Genomic DNA, 26,334 nt, shown 5'->3' with positions numbered 1-26,334 from the left:
AAACAACCATTGACAAAGTCAATAGACCTGGCGTATTATAGTTGTAATGTTACTTGTTCTATTATATATCTGGATGCAGTGACAGAAAGAAATCAAATTACAAGTCGGGCTGCACACATTGCTAAGCACAGATTTTAAGTTGGGTGTTTTTAAGCCACGATCTTAATTACACAGGCCTTTGAGGCCAATTACCTTTGAGATAGCCCCGTTTTTTACCCACGACCACGTTTCTTCATCTCACTGAAAGCCCTGGGTGCAATTGATGCTGGTGAACAGTCCTGACAAGGTTGCAGGAGGGGAAATGGAACAGAGTAATCATAATTCTACAGGGACTGCGGCTTTTGAGGGTTCTGCAGTTCTGATGCAGCATATGTATTTATAGATACAATCATTTTTATTGATGACGAGGTAGCTAACTCGTCTAATCCCGCTAAATGGCGCCAGATGATGATATACGTGTTTTCGGCCTAGAACACATATTTTTAAACTGAAATTGGGCCTCCTCCTTTGGAGGGCCCGCTTCAGTATGATTTTGTTCTGTAATTTTGTTCTGTTCTTTCTATAAGACCTGGTGCGCTCTAACATATGGGCAACAGTTCATCAACATCCCAGAACAGAGTGCTGCTAACAGTGGCAGGAAGTTAACAGTGTGGGGACCATTCTTGGCAGTGGGGGTATCATTTTTGCTCTGGTGCTCTGGAAGCATTGATGCACATGAGGGTCCTCACCATGCCCAGAAGAACAAGCATTACTTGTGCCAGCAGTCTAATAATTATTCAGTGGCGGCAGGCAGCTTTAGGAGGGAGGGGGGCGGGCCGGATATACACACACACACACACACTCATTCTTTCACACACAGACACGCACGCACGCACACACACACGCACATCCATTAACAACACTCATACCATTCAAACATGCACACCCGCACCGCACCAAACATTCATTCATTTTAAAAGATCGCACACACTCATTCTTTCACCCACACACACACGCACGCACATCCATTAACAACACTCATAACACTCAAACATGCATGCGCGCACCAAACATTCAATTTAAAACATCACACACACACACACACACACTTACCTTCAGCCTCCAGGTCCCAGGAGGGTTGGGACTGCTGCCTTCCCTCTGAGGGAAGGCAGCAGTCCCAGCCTCGTCACAGAGTGGGATGGTGTCAGTGAGACTGCTGACCCCACCCCACTATGTGACGAAGTGTCACTGATTGACATTCGCCCTGGGCACTTCAGGGCTTAAACCTGAAGCGCCCAGGGCGAGTTTCAATGGGTGACGCTTTCCTCGTCACCCAGTGGAGGGCCTCCGGGCACCTGTGCTGAGCTGAGGAGGTCACGCCCATAGGAGCTGTGACCTCCTCAGCCCAGCAAAGTTCTGCTCAGGCAGCCAGGAGTGTGCGCAAATCACACATGTCTGCTCCTGGCTGCCTGATATGAACATGGAGAGTGTCTGTCAGGCTGACCTTTGTTCAGCCGGACAGACACTCTTCATGAGGGGCAAAAGGTGGGGGGGGCGTGGCCCCTTCACCCTAAAGGACAGGCGGCCACTGTAATTATTCTGTGCCATCCAATACTGAGATTGTTTATAGCTGTACGTTCTATAATGGGTTATGTCTGTGACTTCAGTCAACATCAGAGCCATGGAAAGACGCCACAGAATGTAGCCAAAATTGATTCCAGCAATGGTCTACAAAATTTATACCCAATATTCCTGCCTCAGAAACCTACCAACATTAAGTGCCAAGGAATGCTGAAAACATCTATGCCTGGAAATTGATCCTAGGAAGTGCTGCCAACAGTAACCTAGTGAGGGATGCAAGCAGGTTTGTTTGTGAAGAAAGCCATCAATAATATCTGCAAATGTTGCCAACTGGAATAGCTGTGGGTGTTTCAACATGTACGAGTGTGCCTAGACTAAACTCCAAGCAGCACTATTTCCACTAAAGACCAGGAGCGTTTGTGACATCATACTTGTAATGTTTGCACAGTGGGAACTGCCATTGTTTGGTCTGATAATGCTGTCAAAATGTTCTCCTGAGACTACTGCTAAAGTAGCCTGTGCAGCGTTTAGCAAACTGGCCAAGTGGTATACCAACATTTATGCATAGGGTGATATCAACATGTTTGCCTGAGTCGACAGTTTTGCTTGAATTGCTCCAAGCATTTGACACAAGGTGCTGTCCCGACATGTGCACCAATTGAGTAAAGCCAACATTTGTTTCAAGAAGTTTTGCTAAAATATATCCATGCAAAAAGGCCAAAAGTTGCACAACTTGTAGGGGGGGTGAGAAATTGCCGTAATTTGCTTTTGCATAATTACGTGAAATTTCAGAATATTACACACAATTACGCCATAAATATAAAGTCGGCACCCTATTTAAAGAGTGCTTTAAGCATATATGTCAAGGAATGCTGCCCACAATAATTCCTGGGATTACATTTTTATTTCCAATATTCCTGCGTGAGTGTGCCAGAACACTAGCCCCTGTAAATCATATCAGCATTAATTCCCTTAAAATCAGTCATCATTGAAGTCTGGTAGTGCTGACAACCTCGATGACAATAGAAGTCCCAACATAAATACATGGGATCACGTCCACCATATGTGCATGTTTGGGACAGCTGGCATACCTCTTGGAGTGTGGCAATCATTCATGAAAGGGGGTGCTGTCACAATCCGAGCCAATGAGAGTTGCCATATTTTATTTATGCCAGGACAGCTCCACCATTTATTCCTGGAGGTGATGTCATGCACTGTGCCTATGAGGATCAACTAGAAGAAGGGGAACTAGAAGCAATTATGGCAGGGAGTGACAGCAACATGTATATCAGGGAGAGCTGCCAACATTTATGCTTAGGCTTGTTATGGACATTACTGTGCCATGGTCGTTCATTAGATTGTGTTATCTGAAGGCTCCCATTCTGATCACTTCAGAAAGCGGTGGCATTTATCTGACTAAGTAAACACTGTTACCATGAGGTGAAGTGTTTACTGGTTGCAAGGAATATCTTTGATTCTGAGTTTTTCTAATGAAATGAGGTTTAACATGTAGAGCCCATGTTTATTCCACAAAATAGAGTATTTTTTTTAATAAACATTTTTATTGAGTTTAAATAGCAACAACATAATGCCTAACAGGTCGTAGAGGAGCTGCATAAACCAAGCATTGTGTCAGACAATTGCACATAACATAGTGAAGTCTCTTAGTCGAAATGGCCTTTTAAGGAATCAACACAGCGTGTTTGACAAATGTACATTACCCCATATCGGTATCGTCCCCTCCCCAGGTCCCCATCCATTTCTCCCACACCTTGTCATGCTTATAGGGACAGCCCCTCGCTTCATACACAAGCTCTTCTTGCTGAGCGCACCAGTCCACTCCCCTGTGCCACCTTCCTACTGCTGGAGCTGTCTCTGACTGCCAGCCTGCAGCAATGTCTCTCTTGGCTACCAAGCAGGCCGTTCCGACGAATGCCCGCTCTGCTCTGTTTGAACCCACCCCATCAAGGACCCCCAAGAGGATGCGTACTGGGGCAACATCCAGCTCCTCCTGCAAAACCCCAGCGAACTTGGCCGTCACTGCCCACCAATAGGATACAATATGTGGACAGGTCCACACCATATGAAAGAAGTCTGCGTCTGGGCCTGTGCAGCGCGGACAGTCAGCCTGAGGGCAGAGGCCCATTCTCTGGAGCCTCGCAGGAGAGAGATAGGCCGCATGGAGATAATAAGTTTGCACGACCCAGAGTCGGGAGGTCATGGTTAATGTTCGTGGGGCCATTAGAGCGTCTCTCCAATTTTCCTCTTCCACTGGACCCACCCAGCACTCCCATCGCTCACGAAGCACATCTAAGGGCCGTGTTGTGTGTGTTGTCAATGTACAGTATATGCGCAACACTCCCACTTTGCCCAAGTGACCCATCAGCGTCCTGGCTTCCAAGGGGCTAAACTCAGGGAGGACTGTCCCGGCCTGAACGCGTACATGAAGTGCGTGACGAAGCTGCGGATTTTTGTGGAATAGGGAGGGGGCAAGGGACAACTGCTGCTGAAGCTCTTGGAATGACCGCATATGAGTACCTGCCCAGACATCTCCAAGTAGTGATATGCCAATAAGGTCCCATTTATGGAACCCCTCGAGTGCTGAGACATCCTTAAGTCACGTTCCGTGCCACAGCGGGGTCTGCTGCGTGAGACGACGTCGCCACTCCGTCTCCGTCTGTGCTGCCCTCCACCCCATCAGCACCACCCTCGTCACCTCCGGGATGTTGCAATGGGTCGTCATAAAGCAGCCCCATCAAACTAGGAAAGCCGAGCGTCAACAGTTCCAGCTGATAGGTCGGATCTGACCAGCCACCTCCCAGCCAGTCATTAATCACCAATAGCTGCATAGCAAGGTAATAATGATAGAGGTTGGACATCCCCAGTCCACCCCGTACACGTCTCTCTGGCAAAAGCAAAACGCCACACGGGGACGGGAATTGCACCATAGGAAGTGTCGCGCTACAGTATCCGCTTCTTTGAACCATTTCCTGGGGATAGGGTAGGGGGTAGGTCTGGAGCAGGTAGCGGTATCGGGGGAGCACCATCATTTTGTAAAGCGCTATCCGGCCCAAGACATTGAGAGGCAAAGACCGCCATTTCTGGAGGTCCTCCCTGACCCTCTGTGTCAGGGGTTCAACATTAAGGGACCAGGCCAGTTCAGGGAACAGTGCAATCTGCACTCCCAGGTATTGGAAGCTGTTACGTTGAATCGGAATGGTACTCTGCCAGTCGTAGAAGTCCCTGACCGGGTGAAGTGGGACCAGGAGCGATTTACTGGGGTTAAGCATCAGACCGGAAGCCTCTGCGAACAGCTCGAGCAGGCGCATCACTCTAGGACCGCTACTAGCTGGGCTTGCTAAGAACAAAAGCACGTCGTCCGCATACATGGCGATATGATCCTCTTCTCTGGTAGGCCATGACCAGCCCTCAACCAAGGAGTCCTCCCTGATAAGTTTCGCCAGCAGCTCCATCGCCAAGGCGAACAGGAGCGGGGATAGGGGACATCCCCAGCACGTGCCCCAACGAATAGGGAACCGGTCAGACACCACCCCGTTCACTTGCACCAGGGCCGTTGGATTGGAGTAGAGGAGTCTTACTAGTGCTCAAAATCGTGGCCCGAGCCCGACTTTTAACAGCACTTGCTGAAGGTAGGTCCAGTCCACTGTATCAAAGGCCTTCTCGAAGTCCAGGCGGAGAAGCGCCAGCAGAGAGGTCAGCAGGTTCCGGTTGGTCAGGTACACATGTAGTCGCCGGACACAGTGTCTGGTGCTCCTGGTCAGCATGAAACCGCATTGATCCGGATGGATCAATGAAGGTAACACCTTTTTCAGCCTAGTAGCGAGGATGATAGATAGTATTTTCAGTTCGGTATTAAGCAGCGAGATAGGGCGGTATGCCGCACAGCATTGCGATGGGGGGCTGGTCTTCGGGATCACCACTATAGTGGCCAGATCCAAATCGGGGGGAGAAACCCCTTTCTTTCGGTCTCTTCGAACATGGTAAGCAGGTGGGGGTTAAGGATATCGTGAAACCGTGGGGGCCCGGCATCTTCCTGGCAGCCAGCCCCGAAATGGCTTCCTCGACCTCCTGCAGGCCCAGATGCCTGTCAAGGTCTTGCTTTTCCTTTGTTGAAATCACTGGAAAGGACACCTCCTCCAGCAAGGAGGCCTCTCTACCAACCTGGGGCCTGTGCCGCTCCTCATAGAGCTTCCTGCAGTAAGTGGCGAAGCTCTGCGCTATCTCGTATGGGGTCCAGGAGATGGGGCCGGAATCATCGATGACCTCCGGAACAATTCTATTCGCCATTGGTCCAGTGGCGAGCCAATAGAGGAGCTTGACGTTCTTGTCTCCCCACCTATATACGCGGGCTACGGACGCATAGCACATGTGTTTAGCTACCTCCATGGTAGTGTGACAAATCTCTTCCCTCACTAGGGTTAATTGCCGCGCCGCCGATGGAGTTATGGTATCGTTAAGCTGGCCCTCTAAGCGCACAGCTCTCGCCTCCAGGGCCAACACTTTCTGAAGACATGCACGTTCCCGCACCCGAAGGAGATGCTTAGTGTGTCCCCGAGAGTGGCCTTGCAGGCTGCCCAGATCATACCCGGGGATGATACAGACCCAAGATTAAAGGCAAAGTAGTCTGAAATATGTTCTCAGGGAGCTTGGGTGTAGTCAGCGTCTTGCAAGTACCAGACATTAAGCCGCCACTTTGGGCGTCTGGCCGCATCTACATCGTCGAAACGAAGGAGTATTGGCGCGTGATCTGAAACCCCCTGAGGAAGGATATCTACTCCAGTAACTCGGGGAACATCAAGGGCAGGCAGGAGGAAGAGATCTATTCTGGCGTGGGTGTGGTGTGCTGCGGATGTGTGAGTGTATTGCCGTCGGTGGGGTGCCAAGTCTGCCACGCGTCACAGAGACCTAAGCTGTCAACCCATTTACGCAGCCCGGCCCAAGGACGTGGGTCCAGCAGTATCTATCTCCGGGTGAAGAACAGAGTTAAAATCTCCCCCTATTATGGTTTAGGCCCGGGATAAGTCTAGCCACCACATCTCTAAGCTGTGCGAGGAGCCGCCCCTGAGCGCCCGATGCTTGCTGCCGCAGCCTCAGTGGGTCTCTTCAGCACCACCGCTTACCCCCATGAGTCCGCTGTCACCCCAGCCTGGGCTTCTCGTTCGCCGTCGATCCACCAGCTGTTCCACGCCTCTCGCACCTGGGGTGTTCGCTCCCTGCTTGACTGCTCGTAACCCCACAGTCTTCCTCCAGGGGTAGGGCAGACAGTTTTAGGCCACACCGTCCCGGGGTCTACACACACCAGGCCCAGGACCCACAAGGCAGTCCCGGGCCGTCCCCGTCGCAGCAGGGACCCCGTGTCCTCAGGAGGGGCAGCCACTGACCTCCGAGCCTCTCACGGCTCCGCCGTGTCACTCTGCCGATGCTCCATGGGCCTGGCTCCACCTCTGCCCGGGTGGGCGATCTCCTGTGTGCCTTCCACCAGGTGCCGGCACCCGCACTGTATCTGCCGCGCCTCCAGTCAGCAGGATGGACCGTTTGACTTGGCCCGTGGGCCCGCCAGGAAGCCCGGGCCCGCCCGGCACGCTCACTCCACACACAGCAGGCCTCCTCCGCCGCCACATGCCCCCAGGCTGTGGTACTGGCCTCAGGCCGCGGACGCCGGGGGCGGGAGTCTTTTCTCCGGGGCCGCCGCGGAATGAAGCCCGGTTCATCGATGGGGCCAGGAGCGCCCTTACCACCGCAGGGCACGGCTCACTGTTGCGCGGAGCCCCAGCAGTTACCGCTGCTCCACGGAGATCCTGCCCTCTCCAGCCGGCCCCAAGCACGTCGCCGGCGCCTGCCTCACCCAGCCGACCTCTGCCACTGACTCCACCACAGCCCAAACGAGGGCGCCTCTCACCCCACCACTACAGCGTGTCCTCACGCAGGTGGGGCTCAGGTAAGAAGGGCTGGCGAGGTGCAGGACCTGCGGGCCGGTATCAGGCGGATGACGGAGGGGTCCGGAGCACTCTTAGAGTGCGACCGCCATCTTGACGCCCATGGCCACGCCTCCCAAAATAGAGTATTTTTGCTTTTTTGTCTGGCCATTCACCCAATTAATACCAGAATTTGCCAGTAGAAAATTGAAGGGATTTTGGTGTGGGTTCAGTGTTTACATGGAGGTCATTTAGGGATCGCTAGAGGTCGCAACTGCGACCCCTGGCTTGCGACCCTTGGCACTGCCTTGGAGACTCCTGCCCTCAGAGGTAGCAAAATCAGTCCCAGGCACACAAGGCCAGCCCCACTTTCTTTGTCTTTTGTCAATTCTCAATTTAACTAATAGTGAATAATATTTTATTATTCACAATTAGTGTAAGAAATAATTAATTATAATTTGCAGGAGTATGACCCTCCCTGGCCACAGAAGTAAGTAAAAAATAATTTTAAATGTATGTTGTGTGCACGCTTGCAAGTGACAGTGTGCTTGTGTGAGAACGAGTGTGTGTATGTATAAATGTGTGTGTATTCCCAAGCATGCCTAGGTGAGTGAAAGTAAAGGTTAAATGTATGATGTCACCTCCTCTACCCCTGGCATTTTGGTGAACTGATGTTTATGAGTTTTTACTGCAAAACTTTGAATGGTAATCCCTGTGCAGTCTTACATTTTTACCACAGAACTAGGACCAAAGACGAGCAAAGGAGTCCAATGGAAAGGTGACTATAGTCTAACCCATCCTTCAAGATGTGTCAGGGTACCAATGGTATGGAAGACTGTATTTACTTTTAGAGATAATGAAGAACAGCCTCACTGGTTGCTTGTCCTGGAGGCCTCACAAAAAACCTATGTAGTCCAACTGGAAGAGGAGAACGTGCCCTAGAAGTGCTGGGAGAAAAGATACAAGCCCTGTTGAAGACCCATCACAAGATGGACATACTGTTTCACAGTCACTTCCAAAGCAGATCCTCTTGCTGGAATGTTTAGCAATGGAGGAATATGAATAATACCAATTTCAGAGTGTCAAAAAAGCTTCCTGATGCCTCACCGAGCACTGCTGAGGTAAAGGGCAGACGGATGTGGTCAATGGCCACAGCGAGGACAGCAACCTAACAGAAAATATTAACAGAGGAGACTTGTTTTACGTTTTACGACTTGCCTTCATTAATAAGGAGTGCTACCTAGTGGGTGTGGAATGCAACCTTGGTTATGGAAAGTTATTGCAAGACAGAGGATATCCATTTCAGACCCTGGATCACAGGGAACCGATTGTGCTGGAGATGTATCCAGTGAGATAGACAGCAAGGTGTTCACTGACACAAGAGATGGTTGGGACTTTGAGGTCTGATCCTTGTGGATGCAAGAGAGTGGTTTAGTGGTGGGGTCATAAAAAGTCAGATGGTGCTTGGGGTGCATGTCACAGGTCCTCATTTCTTGTCTGTGCTTCAAGTCACATAATTTCTTTTGCAGATCCCCTTGCGGATTGGGTGTTTAGGTGGGAGAAAATTCAGAGACAAACATAGAGGTTGATGGATCCGGTTTATGAAGGTACTGTACAAAGAATCTCTCAAAGGAAACTGTAATCTTTGCTGTATTAAAACTGCTCACAATAGGTATACATAGTAGTCCTGGCAACATTTATGCCAGTGATTATGAATGTATCCTGAATTTCTTGCTTAGATAATGCTGGATGAGTTCTGTCAGCATGCAATTTTATTTTTTGTTTATCAGTGATGATTGATTGCTACTTCAGATTTTCACTGACGTTAAAAAGTGTTATCAACATTTATGTCAAAGAGTGAACCCAACAGTGAATGTCAATGGTGTCAACAGTATCGCCTGTATATACCTGAAAGCCCTGCGTCACTTATGTCTTTGGAGTGCTTCCAACAGCTAGGCCTTATAGTGAGGTTAACAGTTATTCAAGACGCGCTTCCGATGTTTATGTCTAAGAAGTTATCCAGATGTACCTTAGAACTGATAAAACTGAAATGTGGTAGAGTGTGTCATTGTATCAGGAAGTGCTTCCAGTATTTATGCCAAGAATTGCTGCCATCTTTAACGTCTGGGACTGCACCCAACATCAATGGAAGTTACACTGCCAACATTAGAACTGGGAGTGTGGCCAACAATAATTCCTGGAAATATGTCAACATTTGGGATGGAGACTGTTTTTTTTTTTAAAGGCTGGGTCGGGATGTTCAACGTCGTCCATTATGGCAGAGACCACACCATATTATTGGGGCTTCCACATGATATAAAAGTGCAAAAAGTAAATGGAAATGAGAATAATTAAGATCAGGTGCTATCCTGTAAGTATGGCTTTGCTTCTTCTCTATAGGACCTCACTTAAGGTCAGACTGGCATATATGGTAATACAGGGCAAGCTGGCAGTGCCAGAAGGGCTGTTCTAACAGGTCAGTATGTGCCCAGCACTGGAGGTTTGTGGGTCTGTTTTACTGTCTGCTGAGCCAGTTTTTACTGTTGATTTCCTTGATATTACCACAAACATTGCCTCAGCAAGCCTACAGTCTCCCATAATTTACGAATCACCTATGAAGTGTTTCTTTACTTGTTTAAATTGACCATATTTACAATTGTAGGCAACGTTTTTTAGCTATGAATCTTTAATGGTAGGCATTTTATTTTGATGCCTAGGCCTATTTTCTGTCCCAGTCTGACCACTATCTTATGCAACACTGAACTAGATAGCCAAAAAATCCTGCACCAATTACAGTAAGCATGGACATCAATTTACCAAAATGCTAGGCATAGCAGAAGTGACATTATACATCCTTTGACCTTCTCTTTCACTCACACATACATGCTTACACACACATTCACAGTTACATACACTGTCACTCATATAAATACACACTCTCACCCTGAAGCACACACACACCATACATTTGAAAGCGTTTTTTCGTTACTTCAGGTGCCAGGGAAGGTTATATCCTGGCTAATTGTACTCCGCTTTTATGACACTGATAGTGGTTAATATAATAATATTCACTGTTTGTGTAATAATAATTTGACAGAAATCAAGGAGAAGGAGCCACAACCAATTTCCATAAGGTCGAGCTGCCACTGTGCTCCAGGCACTGAGCTTGTCACCTCCGAGGCCAAGGGTTCAATAAGAAGTGCCAATGGTTTCAAGGGGAAAGTCATGGGTCGCAGTCACGACCCCTGGCGACCTCTAAATGACTTCCATGACAGTAAGGTGGAAGGTATTGTGCTGTTGGCTTTTCTGATGATGGCCAATTAACAACGTATGCTTCCCGCATTCACCTCGATCTTGCAAACCCAAAGAACACCAAGAATAGTTCCTGACTCTGGAGCAGACTAAGAATGATTAATTTATGCTGTTCTCTTGCCAATTATTTCTGTCTTGTGCCAGAGGGATCTGCCGCATAGTGGATACAAAGCTGGAGACCAATGCTGCTTCCATGAGGACCCTCAAATCTAATTGGACCACACAGTCCGGATGCCAAAATCCCTTTTGCTCTTGTTCCTGCTACCGCTGAAAGAAGATGAGGTAGCTTGTCTGTTTTTGCCGCTCTCAATAAATCACTGGTTCAATAGGCTAACCCTGGTGCTAAGCTGAAAAGACAAAATGGAGTCACAAACCCATGTCGTCCCTTGTCACAAAACTATAGCTTTCTCTGAAAAGGTTTTCTATTAAGTTATTTTCAGAAAATCACACTTCAAAATCTCTTAGAGACACTGCATGTGTGAAATCCAGAAACCACTCACACAAACACAGGTCAGGCTTTGGAGAGAGATTTGTCACATGGATTGATTTCGAGGGATCAGGAAGTGGATCAGGATGAGGAGTTAGATGTCTGAACTGGTTAGTTGTACTTTAGCAATGGAGGCTTGTAAATGCCTTGGTCCACAACTTCCCCTATTTTTTAATATGTAGCTTTTACATTAAAATGTGCAGAAGCAAAATGAATCTAAAAACGTTTTGGTAAGGGTTACAGGTGACCCAAAGAGAACCAGAGTTTACCAATCTGGGAATCACACAGCTCAGGGTAGGCCTTCTATAATCATGCCTTAGTTTGGAATCCCGCTTCACAGGTATAGGAAAGTGGGCTATTAGTAGGTGTGGGCATTCACCCTCCTCTAGTAATAATACTGCAATCACTAATATGTCCAGTCAAGTCTCAGTAAATGAAATCTTTGTCAACCCTTGGTATCTTAGCAAACGAGCAGTCAGGCTTAACTTAGAGGATTTGCATGTGTGAAGCATTTAGGCCCATATTTATGGAAGCTTAGCGTCGCCTTAGTGCCATTTATTTTGGCACTAAAGCGGCGCTAACTTTACTGCATATTTATATTTTGACACTAGACCTGTCTAGCATCAAGCTATAGGAGTTAACACCATTTTTAGGATGTGCAAACTCACCTTGCATAAATGAGATGCATGGTAGGCATTCCAATCCTAAAAATGATGCTCCCCCCCCAGTGCCATATTTAACTCTCGTGCAGAAACTACTCGGATGTGGGAGGCAGACCAAAATAATGGCGCTAAACCCACTTAGTGGCACTATTTAACGCCTGCTCAGACCAGGCGTTGAAGTACAGGTAGGCCCATTTCCATAGGAAAACACCATGGAATGGTCACAAAGATGCCCACCGCAAACCCCAGCAACACCACCACCCACACCACAGGGATACTACAGGAGGGGGGACCCCATCCCAGGTAAGTTTAGGTGAGTATATTTAGTATTTTTTTAAGTGCCATTGTGGGCCCTTAAATGGGGCCCCCTGCGTGGCACTGGGTATGCAGGGCTTGCCCAGGGGATACTGGTCCCCTGTGGTAGGCATTGGGGTGGTGGTCATGACTCCTGTCTATACTTAGTAAGTCATTTTTGCCTGCTTGTGCTTCAGAAAATGACGCTAAGCTGATTAGCAGCAGACATTTTGCTGCTAACCAGCATGACCTCATTTCTGACCCACTAGCGTCATTTCCCCTAATGCCATCCCCCACAGGCTACCATCTTTTTTTGTGACGCTAGCCATTCCTTAGCACCATCATGAGTCATTTTATAATTATGGTGCACGGATGGCTTTAACGAATGGCGTTAGCCAGTGTTAAAAAAAATGTTGCACTACTGTGTTAGCGCTGTTGTCTGCCATTTTTCAGAAACATGGACCTTAATTCCACCAAAACAGTAAATATATAAGACACAACAAAATTAAAATCCATAACTAATTGGCACAAGTAGTAAATATTTTTATCTTTCAAATGACACTAAAACATCAAACCAGAGATATGAATTTCTAAAGATTTAGGTAAAAATTGTGCCAAGGTGCAGAGTGTTCACTAAGGGTATTTGGTAGCGCTTGATTAGGATAAAGTCACAAGTTCAGGATGACACTTTGGAGCGCAGGTCTGGCACAGGACCAAATTAGGCTAGCTGAATATTGTACCTTATGCCTTTGGTACATGGTCTGCGAGGCATTGCTTTGCAAAGCTTCAAATCGTCTGGTTCGGAGGAGCTGCAAGGGCTGAAATGCGAGGTTCTGCTTCAAAGTGCATTGTGGTTGTGTAAGTTCAAATGAAGCTGTGTGACAAGGCTTTGCGAAGCTTCACACTGATTTGCATCATGCTGCGCAGATTCTGATGAAGTTGTGTGCGTGGCTTTTTGAGGCTTCACATCAACTTGTATCAGTTATGTTGAAGCTGGTGGAGTTGGCAAGTGTGTGGCGAGGCTTTGCATCATCTTGTGTCAGTTCTGATGAGACTGCAGCTCAATCTCCCACAATGCATTTGTTCAGTTCAAAACAGGCCCAGTTACAACTGGTCAACAGGGGCATCCTCACTTTGGATTTGCTGGTCAGGGAGTCCACTACTTTCCTTTTGGAGTCAGGAACAGTCCTTTCTTTATAGAGCTTTGTAAGTGCAACAAGTTCAGTCTTTCCGAGTGCAATCCTATCTTGGTGTGGTGAGAGGTCCAGCAGGGCAGTCATTATTGTTTTCCAGACAGTGATCTGCTGAACTTTGCAGAGCTGCCTTATTTGTCCTTCAATTCTGGAATTGAAGGAGGGGACACCCTAACCAATAGGAACTAAGCTACCTCCCTCTAGTATAACCACTTCCTGTGAAGTGTGCCAAATGTCTAGCCCAGAATTCAACATTCTCCCAAAAATCAAACTAGAGAAAATCTTTCCTTGCAGTGTGTGTCTGTGTAAACCCACCTAAAGGTGTGCCTAACAACTGGCTACACTTGCCTTCCAGCCCTTCTCCTAAACTAAATTGGGGGCTCCCATCTGGCCAGAGATCAAGGAATAAGGGTGGCCTGGATCCTGTGACATCTGTTTTCTGCAGAGCCCCTCCCTTTGAAGTCCAATTTATCTATCTAGACTCCTTCCTCTTCCTGGCTTCTCCAGGAAGGAGATCTGCTTCTACCAAATGGCTATATTTGCATCCCTAGGCTACTTCACACCTACTCGGGGAGCATCCTGGCTCAGACTGGCAAAGGTTGCCCAATCAGAAGAGGCTGTTGCAGAGCTACTTTAGGTTACTTCAGAATAGTAAGTTATAGAATTACTTTCCTACAACAGTTATATTTAATTCCACATTTGCAATTTGTTGATTAATGTAACAATTAATTTCATATTTTGAATGATATGGCTAGCTAGCTCCAATCCAAAGTTAGACCTCATTAAATGTAATAAATCCCTCTTCTTGTTAATCTATGGGGCTAGCAGCATTACAGTAGAGAAACATAACTTTGGCTGGTTTCTCCTACCAGGGCATATAAAACATCTTTTATATGGTATCTGTTTTTCATAACTATACACTCTACCCTGGGGGTACCTAGAGCCGCAGGTAGTTTTGGAAGTGCTTTTAATTACACAGCTGAATTTGGATAGAGTTAGGCAGGCCTGGCTTTAAAATGATGTCAGACACCACAACAATGCACAACTGCATTAAGGGGTGTTGAATCTCTAAACCTACAAGCCATACCATATACTAGGGACTTACAGGCAGGCTGTTTAAAATCATACCAATCAGCATATACTTTTAGAGGATAGAACACTGGCTCAGGCTCTGGTTAGCAGAGCCTAGGATACTTTAACAGTCATTGCCTACCAACATAAGTCTGAAATCTGTAGTGTAAGTTAAAGCTTGTGTCACTACACTACTAGCAGCAATGTGAAGCAGTGCATTGCAGCAAAGCATGCTACAAACATAACAGCGGCTATCTGTGGGTGATTTGGACTTGCTAAGGACAATAATACAGAAACAATAATGATGTGAAACAACAGGCCTTTCAGTCTCTAAAAGTCTTTGGCTTTCCTCCAGGTTTTTTAAAATTTCCCATTTCCACCAGCTCTAAACTATGAGGAAGGTGTCAGTATCACATGGTGCTTGGTGAAGCTCCCTGAGAGGTGAGAGCCACCTGTACAGTAGAGGCACATTTTACGCCATTGACCTTCAATGAATGTGTCCACACTTTTGGGTTTATGTATACCCACTGGGCAGTGCTTAATTTGAGGTGCCGATTGCATGTGGGGCCTGCTGGCACTCACTTTTTGGAACCAGCCATTACAGAGTGAGATAAAGAAGCAGGGTGTGCCTGATGGTGAATTAAAGAAGCATGAATTGGAATCAAGACTATACAGCCTTGGTATTTGGCATCCAGACCTTTAGTAGCACTGGCCACTGGCTTTTGAACAAAACTTTGTACCTTGGCATTTAATCTTTTACAAATTGAAAACCACTGTTAGGATTTAAATATCTCTTTAACAGCTTTATTGCCTTTCTACCTTCACTGACTATATTGACTTCTTCAAGTGCCTAAGTAGAGTTGGCTAACCACTTTCTTCTTGAAAAGCTATTGTCAGAGGCATCCAAAAACATTGGGAAGTAAGGAGTGAGTTACCAAAGGCACTCCAAAGGCAAGCTTGTCTGTGCCCATCCCTATGTGGACCACGCCCATCACCAGTAACCCTGGTTTTCCTCCTACCCACCACTGCCCTGCCCTGCACCCCGGCAGCCTCTTGCTGCACTACTGCCACACCACACCATACAACATAAAAAGGAGCATATACATGTGTCTCCTGCCAGTTCTCATGCATTCACCCACACCCTACACCCACCAATCTTGCACCAACATTACCCAGCACCCCTTCTCTCTCACAGCCTCCCACTCATGATCACATAGACTAAACACCACCAACACGTCACACTCTCATGCATGCGCTTCAACACCTGATCGCAATACTGAACTGATTTCCTGAGAAGTGCAGGTACTCTCCCTCTCAAAATAAAAAAAGTACTGGCCCATTTAAAGCGCTGGTTCTAACTCTTCAAAGAGTTATAGTCGGTTCATCATTGTAAACGGGCGGTAAGCCTGATACAGTATTATTAATTACGCACAAACTACACCACCAACAGTTTTTTTCCACGCTACTTTCTTCAAGTTGACCATGGTGTATCAAAGAAAAGCGTGCAATTAGTAGTTTCACCATCCCACGGTTCATGAACTTGGAATCGTGCACACCTGCTAATTACCGCACCATGTGGTATCACACATAGCGGGTATGCAATCACTGCAAACTTGTCCCTGAGTGGGAATTACCAATTGCTGAGAATTGTCAATAACTGTGGAATCATATTTTTACGGGTAAAGTGATGTGCATGTTTCGTCAGCACTACTGACTTTTTGTTGGTGTGTGGATTTTAATCAATAGGCTGCTTCCATCCTGCTGAGAGCCACTTTACACTTCCTTCTCTTCTCTCTGTTGGGTGGGGGAGGTTCACCCACCTGCTTCCCCGTATATAAGCAGTTGTCCTCTTCCAGCCTCCAGGTCGTAACCCTGAAAGCAGTTCAAACAGTTCAACTGACGCCTCGAAGGTTATCTCAGTCACCCCCAGGGGCCTGTCTGGGTTTTCCCCTCTGCAGTGAAACCTTCCCACCCAGCCAGCCGGGAGCCTGCAGCAAGCCAGCCTCTGGGATGGATGGATGGCTCAGACAGGTTAATGCCTTCTGCCTACTGTTCTAGCCTTCAACTCTCTGGAAGGAGCGACCTTCCACCTCTCTTCAAATGCATCCCCCCCGAGTTGAGGGAGCGGGAGAGGAGAGGGAGAGAGGGAGCAAAAAAAAGAGAGAAAAAACATAAATAAAACGTGCAAATAAGGGGGAGCGAGGGGGCAGAGAGTGAGGGGACAAGGATACATTCAGGCACGGCCCTTTTTTTTAGGGCGGAGGGGCCACACCCCACCACCTCATGAAGAGTGCATGTCAAGCTGAACAAAGGTCAGTCTGACAGACACTCTTCATGTTCAGCTCAGGCAGCTAGGAGCAAGACATGCGTGATTTGCGCAGACTCCTGGCTGCCTGAGCTGAACTTTGCTGGGCCTAAGAGGTCACAGCTCCTATGGACGTGACCTCCTTGGCTCAGGAAAGGTGACTCAAGGCCCTCCCCCTCGGTGACGAGGGAAGCGTCGCCCATTGACTCCAACCTGGGCGTTCAGGTTCAAGCCCTGAAGCGCTAAGGGCGAGTGTCAATCAGTGACACCTCATCACAGAGTGGGATGGGATTAGCAGTCTCACTGACCCCCATCCCTCTCTGTGATGAAGTTGGGACTGCTGCCTTCCCTCATTGGCTGACGTAAGGTCAGCCAGTGAGGAAAGGCAGCAGTCCCAACCCTCCTGGTACCTCCTAGCTGAAGGTAAGTGTGTGTGTGTTTTTGAAATGAATGTTTGGTACGTGCGTGTATATTTGAATGTTGATGAGTGTTGTGAATGGATGTGCCTGCGTGCGTAAGTTAACGAATGAGTAAGAGTGTGCTTCCCACCCACCACCCTCCCTACTAAAATTGCCAGTCGCCACTAGATACATTAGGCCTCAGGTAAAGAGAGGTGTTCAGTAGCTATCCTCCGGCCATACCTTTGCTGTCACATCCCTTTCTGTACTGTCACTTAAAGATCAACCACCACAGAAATCGTCACTCAGCTTCCAAACTAAACTCTTGTTTGTTTTTCTCTTGTATCCCCTCTTCATCAGGAAGACCCTCTCACCATCTCAAAATAACTGAACCCTCTTTCAACAAAGGCTAGCAACGCTTTCACAATCACAAAGCTTCATTCTGACCGCCCAGTAATCATGCTCATCCGAACTATGACAATGCTTAAACCACCACACCCCATCACATCATGACTAGGGGGTGTGCACCTTGTGTAATACCATGTGAATTCCACATGATTACGCCAAATTACTTGAGAAGAGTAATTCTGCATTTAGCGCTATTTCTAGCACACAAATGCCCCCCTGGTTCATTCTGAATGCAAGGGGGCATTTTTGCACTAAGAAATAGCACTAAATGCCACCAAACACAAATAGCAAGCAGGTGCTCGCTAAATGTGCTTTGAGGCTGTTTTTTTCTTCAACTTACTCCCTGCGTTTAGAGCTATTTTAGTGCAAAACTGCACCTGAAATCCAATTGGCAGCAGAAAACTAACAGTAAGCAGCCAACCACGCTTACTGAATGTGCTCTTGTTGTAAGATTTTCCACCCAAATTATGCGTGGAGGATTCATCACATAATTATCAGTAATTTTGTGTCAAACTGTAACATGAAATTACAAAACGTTACTTCAGTTACTCCGGTGTAATGAAATTCTTCCCACCAAGCGTTTTTGCCAGTCATTCAGCGCCTACTCCTCACCACCACTCTCAGGAGTCTGTCGCTTTACTCACCCACACTCACACATCATTCAGCCTACCCCGCACTATAGTTTTTTTTTCAGTTTGCCTCATAGTCACCTAATTCCCTTTATCTTCATTTAGTCGCCCTCTCAATATCACTAGGGTCTTTTCTCACCAACATTCTCACGATGACTCACTCCCTTTCACAATTACTCAGCGCTTAACATAAATACATAGTCCCTCTCATAGCTTAGCCTCTTGTCTGGTTTGCTTTCTCAACATTGCTCAGCACCTCTCAGCATCACACAACTTTTTCACTCACTAACCCCACTGTCACTATGTCATTTTCAGTCATTCAAACTCTCTTTCTCACCAGTGCTTAATTTGAGCTGGTGGTTTCCAGTGCAGGGCACCGGCATTTATTTTGAGGGCCGGCACTTATTTTTCTGCATCGGGTATTTACTGCAAGCAAAAGAAACTCATTAGAAAGGTGACGGAAGAGAATGACGGAAAAGTGTTTTGACTTATTTTACTTTGGTGTTGTGGAGTAAGAAACAGAAGGTTGTGAGAACATGGGTGGAACTGCAGATGTATCCAAATTTTTGAATTTCAAGAAAACACAAGGGTTAAAGAAGAGATAAAAAATAATTTCAGCAGAGTAGCTATGGAGAGAAAAGTCTTGAGAGAGCTGAAAGATTGCCGGCGTTGACTACAAATGTAAACTGGTACATTTGGAATGTAAATTGGAAACGTGTATGACATCGGTCGTTCGAGCATAGAACAGTGTTTTATATAGTTTACATGACTGTTTCTCTATTTTGTTGACTGAGTATCCTTTTTCTTTCTTTACAAGAGCTTGTTTTTGGAGATGTGGAGAAACATGCTAGATAACCGTACTTTTTATATGAAGGTAAAATATAAATATTGAAATGCACTATGGAAATGAGGGGATAAAAGGCTGATAAAATCTTAATGCTCACTACATATAGGCTTGCTATAACACTGTTCAGAAAGAACTATCCTCTTAGGAAAAATAGGCAAGTGATTTATTCAGAGGAACATTGTGTGAGTGCAATGGAATCTGTGTGTTTGCAAGAATGGGTGATAATGAAACTATACGTCCCTAATCAATAATCATGGCATTTTGTTACTGATCAGTGAAACTATTGGTTTGGTTGCAATGTGAATTGTCTGCCTGTCACCCAATGTCCTAATTAAAATACATCCAATGGAATCAGTGCAATTTTCTATAGTTTTATATGCTTAGGGCCTTATTCACACTGTCTTTTGAACACCTGGGAAATTTACACTGTAGAGGCCTATAGAGTTTGTTAGTGATGTAAAGCCTCTGGCAGATGTTTGACAACATGAGGGTGTATTGTTTTATGGGGGGTTTAGTTAACCCACCGAGATCACTGACAGAATATTGGAGAAAAAATTGTGTGGCCAGAATATTGTGTCAAAAATATTGAGTACCAAAATATCAAGAAGTGAGTGCAGAAGGTAAGTACCGGTTTACTGTCCTGAATGCCACATCTACGTACCTTCAAGATATACATATCATCAAAGTATATATTTTGTAGTTTTATGTAGTAAAGCGTTGCTTACCAATAGAAAGTATTTTAACAATATATTTGTCCTCAATATTCTTGACACAATATTTTGCCCCACGACATTTTTGATTCGATATTCTTTCTAAACACCAATCCACAGATCACTCCCTGGATAGGAAATCTAAAAAATCCATGTGTATGCAACATGGTGTGCTTTTCAACTAATGAGTGAACTACACCTTCATGATACAAGAAGAATAACAAGTACCAAAATATCTACTTTTGCTTTTACTCCTCAGGCATTAATGGTCATATTCTGGCTACATTCTTATATATATCCCCCATTTGTATTGTGTTGAGGATGTGTCACATTTGCCAAGCATATGGTTAGACTGTTCAGCTATTGTCGGGTTGCTTTAGGCTCCCTCTCCCCAAAAGGACATCTCATAGCATATCCTGTTGGGGTTTTAAATGTAAAATAAATACTAGGTGAGTCTATGAGATTCATCAGCACTTTCTTGTTAAAATATGATTCCGGCTACTAGTAACTTCATTCAATGGGAAGAACTTAATGCTGTTTAAGTAGGATGGGAGTTGAACGAATTACTGACTGTAAAACAACAGACACAGCAATATTACAAAGGATGTCCAGTTTAGAGATCTAGCAGTTAAGCCTAGATGTAGTGTATGAATCGCCAACAATGATCACGTAAAGCTTGCCAAACTGTGGGCTAGGATTAATTCTAAGGACGATGAAGAAAGGTTTGCACAAAGTCTTTGAGTCCAGTTGAACTGTATACTGAGCGAAAATTGTGAAAAGGTATTCTCCTGGTACCTAAAATATGAACATAATAATTAAGACATACTGTTCAGTGGGAATTATCATGATATATTGGTTACTGGTACTAAGTTAATCAAGTAATGCTTTGTAAACTTCTATAGAGAACTGTCACTGAAAATAGGAAGTCTATGATTTAGAGGTAACTGTTATATTTTGGGATTCCCATACAGATATTACACTCTCTAAGGAGAATAGAGTGTTATTTGGTGAAGATATTACATTCAATTTAGTAACAGGTGTTATGTGTTCATTAAAGTTCAGCGAGGCACTAGGTCCTGCACAGAATAACAATTTCTGCAAACTAGTTCTACAGTAAGCCCTGTACTGAAAGGAAGTTTTAAAGAATTCATACAAGTGTGATCCCTCCCACCAGCAACAGCCGAGTGTGTACTCAAGTTGATTGGTAAAGCAGAAATTCTCTTAAAAAGTGCGAATCTTACAGACATATAAGTCACAATAATGGTGGCAATAACATTTACACCACTGCTTTTGCTCAAAGGCTGATGACTTTTTGGGGAACTTTGATCTAATCCAGAGGTCTTCAGTCATGAGAAGGAGGTTGCGCATTCCCCAGAGACTGTCAGCACAAAAAAGGATTTATGAAAAACTGTTTCCCTACTTTTCGTAAAGCAACGTCACAGGGATGGTTAATTCCAATATTCTAAATGCTTCAGCATGTCCTCAGTGTCCAGACAGATAAACCTCTTCCTGACAGGGTGCCTGCTGCAAGAAATGCAAGTGTGCACTACGAGTTAATCTGCAAATGTAGAGGACGCTTGGGAGCCAGTACTGGCTTTGATTGATGAATCTTTGTGATAAAGATGTATTCTTTCTGAGTGGTAGTGCTGTTAACAACTGAGGTGCGATGTAAGTACTTCTAATGGTACTTGTATTTACATAACGCTTACTACCCATAGAAGGTGTTGAAGGGACAGTTATGTAAAGAAAATGCATTACACAGTCTGGGTACTGCTAAAATCTATATTTTGGAAGCACCATTTTGTCATAAAACTTTTAATGCGTTTTGTAGCACTATATATATATATATATATATATGTATGTATCTATATATATATATATATATATATATATATATATATATATATATATATATATATAAAATGCTACTTGGTTGTGATCTCGAAGCACTAAAAATGCAAGGACACAAGTCACTATTTTCTACTACACCACCCAAGATTTAATTGTATGGCTCTCTGGTTACACACAGACCACTGCAGTGCATTAACTAATAGAGGTTTTATAATGTACTATTGTGCATTTCCCAATGAGTAACAAGTTTTTGTATTTAATTTTCTTTTAAGCTGTGCAGTATTATTTATTTAAGCTACCTGACAGTGAAAGACCTAAGAAAACTTACAGAATATTTTGTTTTTGGTCACTCCTTTGACCCCGCCCTACACTTACTGACACCAACCTTATTGCATGCAGTATTTCACTTCTTATTTTTTTAGGTCGCGCAAGCACTTTGACCTTTTGTAATCTGTCTGTGGGCTTTTAACCATGCCTACCGCACATCCATCACTATCACTCATTCATGGGCTTACCTTTCTGAAATCCTTTGTTATCATTAATAAATGCTTTAAGTTTCTCCCTCCTTCGGGCTGTTTTGTTACCGCCTTGGACACCGGCCCTGTCACATGGATAATTGCACATTTGCCGATACGTTTGACTGTGAGCACGCTTCTTTTTCTTTTTGTGTCTCTCCTTTGCTCTCATGCTCATGGCGGCTGTGGCACTTTGAATCAGCTCGTTTATGCCAACTGCCTTACTTTTCATTTTCAAGTTATGTGGCAAAAAAAGTCCAGTTAGGAATTTACAGTTATAATAGCTCTAACTCGAGCAAATGCAAGACCCATTGTATTGCAAATGCTTGTTTTTTAATACTCTTCGACAGCTGGTTGGCCTGGCTGCCCATTCCCTTGCGGATGGTGGAAGGTTGACAAGAATTGGAGCACTGTACTGCACACAGCACTGATGCATCAGTGAGTACAGTTCACTCATCACAATATAGCTGGCGCTGGTAGCACTGGCCTAGGGGCTCTGCTGTGCTGGCTGCAACAGTCTGACCACAGCTGAGACTCATTCAGCCCGGGCCGCAAGCGGCAGTTATGTTTTTTTTCACTGCTGCCTGTGCCTCCACTTTGGTACATGCCTCATTCAGTCAATCAGGGTTCTTATATGGTGCGATTACTCACCCATGAGCGTCTCATGGCGCAACCACTGACTTAATTTTGGGATAAATTGAACCTGTGTGTCTTTTTTTTAATGTGAGGGGCACCTCACCTTTAAGTCGTGCAGACATGCAATGTCTTACAACACTGTGCTAGCTGCTGCCACAGCTTCTCTCCCACCCTGACAGTGCCTGCCTCAGCATATGGCTGCACCCCTGTACTTAGGCCTGCTCTCAATCCCAGGCAGCATCATAAAAAGAAAGCAATGTGTCGCAGGTGCACACATTAATTAAGCCCTATTGTGCCTGGGGCTCAGCACAGGATGTTATACCACCGGTTCGGGAAGTGCTATCACATGGTTCTCCGTGCTCAGACTCTCAAAGCTCTCCAGCCTCCCACCAAACATGACTGAAGCCAACAACATCAGCAAACTAACATAACTAGGATTCACCCACAAACCTTTGGTTTGCTAAACACTGTTTAATATTATTTCTCTGCCGTAAAATGTATTTGCTGTGGGAATTGAGGGCATTTGTGGTTGTCGATGGTGAGGAGTAGCAGGTTCTAGAAATGTTTGTTAGGAGGGGGTCCTTAGGCCTAAAAGTTTTTGACAGAGAGTCTCGGCATCAATCAGATAAATTAGATCTAATCAGATAAATCAGATCTCATCAGATAAAAATGCATTTAGTCCTGGGTGGAGCACAGGTTCTACTCTGGATAGAGTGCATAAGAATACATTTGAAGATGCTCAGCAACTGTCACATGCAACCTTCATGTCAAATGATATGGTCAAAGCTTTTTTCGTTTTACATGAGGTACTCATGTGGGTCATATTAGGGTTTTTTGGGATGGACATTTATAGGAATGGTCCAATTGTTAATCAGGATAAAACAGCAGCTATCCGTCTTTTTTAAAAGATGGCAGTATGTCAAGGATACCCACATCCAACTCTATCTTTGACATAAAAGAATGCTTAATTAAGTTGAGGGTCTTATTCCATTATATGTGATGATTGTCTGTTGGTTGCAGGTGACCAGTATTAAATGGTGACCATTACATTTTTTTTCTTCATGTATTCCACCTGTACACAAACACTATCAAAGCCTAAATATTGCCTCCACTAGTAGGAATTAGTGATGACACAATTTAATGAATATGTAGTCTCCAGACCTGAATTAACTTAGGTTTATAATGTCAGAATCATATTAGGGATTACTTATGGTGAACCGTAGGTAATTATTACATTTTCAATGGGAAGTGCACAAGTTATTGTTTCCTATTTCGTTATGATTTTGTGCGATTCCAATTGGGTATGTCAGTTTAGCATGCTTTTTGGAAGAACAAGCCATCTAGATTATTTATGGTTACATTGTGTGCATCAAAAAACTTACCTCCTATCTAATATACATATTAATTTTCTATTTATTTTCTTGTTTTCTTGTTTTTGGGAGATGAAATGAAGAAGTGTAGGTTGAAGACATTTAAACAGACACAACTAAATACATGAGATCATGTTCCTAATATCTATTCAGGGATTTTACTTCATTAGTCTATTAGTCATGACATTAAGTAGAGAGATGTCAGTGAAACATATAATTTAAAATTATGTGTCAGGTATTGCTTGCCAGCTACATATTTTATTACATATTATTTCATGTATCTGGCATTTTCATGAACACTCTCTAAAAGCAAGTGTTGTCACTAGTCTTGTGACTTAGGGATCTGATAGTATATAGTCAATATGTAACTTCTATAAACATTTTAACTTTCCACTAACAACATCATATTAAGAATGATAGACACTAATCTTTGAGAAAATAATTCATAAATTATTTACCAATTTTGCAATGGAAAGTCTACCACATTTATTGTATCTCTATTCAAATTTTTCTGTATTATTCCTACTAGATGGTTTAAGAAATTTCTGAAAAAGACTAGCATACTATTCTTGGAACAAAAAGCCATTGAGGATAGCTATATGAACACTATGCATCAACAAATTCTGGAGTTCTGGATTGACCAAAGTAGGAAGAACAATGACTTCAATCCCAATGTATCTAAGCAGTAAGTACCAAATGGCGAGGTTAAGAGAGTGAAGTGATGGACTACCGGTTAGTTAATGTACTTTCCATCTGATAACCAAAGCCACTTCTTTATTTTGGATAAAAATCCTTTTAATAAAGAGGCTTAATTAGTCACAAATGGATTAGTAATGTCAGGCCTCTCTTATCTCTTATGGGAGTATAGGGCACATTTTCACACTATTCCATAGACACAGAGAGGCAGATTTAAGGAAAGTGGCACTGCACCCAGTGCAGCGCCACATTCCTTGAGCCCATTAGCGCTCCCTACCGAAGCCATGTGTGCGCCATATCTTAGATATTGTGCACCATGTCGCAGGGTAGGGGGCAGTAACATCAACATTTTTGATGCTATTGATGTACTGTTCAAGGTCAGCATCAACATTTTGGTGCTAACCTTGAACAGTACATAGAGACAAATCTCTTGGATTTCTTTGTGCCATTTTTTCAGCTCCCCCAACGGGGATCGCCCCTTTACATACATTATGCATGGTGGATTCATAATGTAGCACAACGGATTACAAAGTGGCGCGATGCATGCATTGCGCCACTTTGTAAATATGGCGTTTTTCGCCATCTAAAGCCACAGTAGCATAAAAAAATTATGCTAATATGTTGGTAGATGGCGCAAAGCACTCTGAAATCTGGACCAGAGTATTTGGCCCTTATGATATAGAACTCTACAAAATTGAACTAGTGCAAGAGCATTTACTTTAACTAGAAAACTGGATGATAAGCCACAAATTCAGCCCATCTCTTTTACCCCGTATTTTTAAGGAGCACATCAGGAAAAATATGTTTTCATTGGCTATCCATTTCAGAGAATGTTGAATTGTATCAGACCCAACAGAAGTAATTATTTCTGGAAAAACACATAAATGTTTATGGGATTTGAACCTGAAAAAAGGTAGATTAATTGTTTTATATATAAAAATGATTTATTGCTAATTACTTTTATATAATTTTACTATTAAAATGATTATGATAATTATCTGTTTTATTTGAATTCTTAAATAATTTAATGGTAAGTGTTTTTAAATTTTGTCTGTGAAATGATTTTTGTTATTAAATGTTATTTGTTTTTTTAAAATATTAATTTGAATTAAATAATTTGAAACTTATTTTAAAATTTTGTAATCCTGTCTTTGGGGTTAAGCAAGTGAATGTTATTCTTGTTACTTTTTTATTTTTTATTTTTTCTATTCATCTTAAATAATATTTAAAAAAATTCTATGCACTGTAATTTTATAATTTGTTTTATTAGGTAGTGAAATATGTTTAGAATATGATTAGAACTTGTATTTTTACATGTAATCCCCTAGAAGCCCAACACTTTCCGTACCGTTGCATAGACAGGAGTGGGAATATTAAATCTAAACCCTCTGAAGTCCAACACTTTTATTACTGTTGGTGAATCTGATTTATGTTATTGTTTATTTGTTTATTTT

At 44.2% G+C, this 26,334-nt stretch overlaps 1 protein-coding gene and 1 long non-coding RNA gene across 2 annotated transcripts in view; one reads left to right on the top strand and one right to left on the bottom strand.

Annotated features, from left to right (window-relative positions):
- Positions 1-9,104, top strand: part of LOC138260756 (uncharacterized) — a 53,896-nt gene extending 44,792 nt beyond the window's left edge. Inside the window, exon 3 of the long non-coding RNA XR_011198965.1 lies at positions 9,026-9,104. This is a non-coding gene — a long non-coding RNA (uncharacterized lncRNA). The remainder of the gene's footprint in view (positions 1-9,025) is intronic.
- The window catches only part of LOC138261506 (ankyrin repeat and fibronectin type-III domain-containing protein 1-like), a 1,513,685-nt gene that overhangs the window by 1,069,115 nt on the left and 418,236 nt on the right, over positions 1-26,334 (bottom strand). The window lies entirely within an intron of this gene.

Source organism: Pleurodeles waltl, chromosome 10 (genome assembly GCF_031143425.1).
Source record: "Pleurodeles waltl isolate 20211129_DDA chromosome 10, aPleWal1.hap1.20221129, whole genome shotgun sequence".
Lineage (NCBI taxonomy): Eukaryota > Metazoa > Chordata > Amphibia > Caudata > Salamandridae > Pleurodeles > Pleurodeles waltl.
The sequence above is the reverse complement of the archived record's forward strand: the minus strand, read 5'-3'. Positions and strand labels throughout refer to the sequence as shown.